Genomic DNA, 673 nt, shown 5'->3' on the forward strand with positions numbered 1-673 from the left:
CCCCTTTAAGAGCAGAGGGGGGTGGTGCAAGGTACACGAGGAAGAAGAATGTCGCTGTGCATCATGTATAATGACAATGCTTGGGTGAAGATGTCAGTTCTTTAACGGATCCAATCAGGTCCAGTTGCCTCAGTTCAACTTTCGCATATTACCGAGAGGTGGATGGCTGAGAAGCTCAATCAAAGACACTCCCAGTGGGTAGATTTGGATATCCGGTGAATCATTTGATAAATGTCATCTACTCCAAAAGTCAGTCACCCAACATAGAGCTCGAACCCACGACCCTGAGATTAAGAGTCTCATGCTCTACCGACTGAGCTAGCCGGGCATGGAATCTGTGACACACATACATCTTGTGGTACCTTCGCTGTTTAATGCTACTTCAACTTAATTTGACAGCATCCCTATTACCACGGAGATGGAGTGTATAAATGCACACACACATCATCCTCTTTTCACTTACACGCATACGGACACACACACACACACACACATATGCACACGTGCAAAAAAGCATGCAAACACAGACAGACACAAATGCACACACAAATGCACACAAGAGTTTCAGTTTTCATGTGAAAATATTTACCCAGGTCTGTGGCTGCTCTGATTCAAATATTGGTGTTTCTAGAAGTGGTATGGGTGGCATAGTGGTTCAGGTGGAAAGCGCAGG

General features: G+C 45.2%; 1 non-coding gene across 1 annotated transcript; it reads right to left on the bottom strand.

Moving 5' to 3' along the window:
- Positions 1 to 255: 255 nt before the first annotated feature.
- On the bottom strand, positions 256 to 328 carry trnak-cuu (transfer RNA lysine (anticodon CUU)). Its single transcript has one exon. It is a non-coding gene; the product is annotated as a tRNA-Lys (tRNA).
- Positions 329 to 673: the final 345 nt, after the last annotated feature.

The sequence above is a fragment of the Syngnathoides biaculeatus genome, unplaced genomic scaffold (assembly GCF_019802595.1).
Source record: "Syngnathoides biaculeatus isolate LvHL_M unplaced genomic scaffold, ASM1980259v1 ctg69_pilon_pilon, whole genome shotgun sequence".
Classification (NCBI taxonomy): Eukaryota; Metazoa; Chordata; class Actinopteri; order Syngnathiformes; family Syngnathidae; genus Syngnathoides; species Syngnathoides biaculeatus.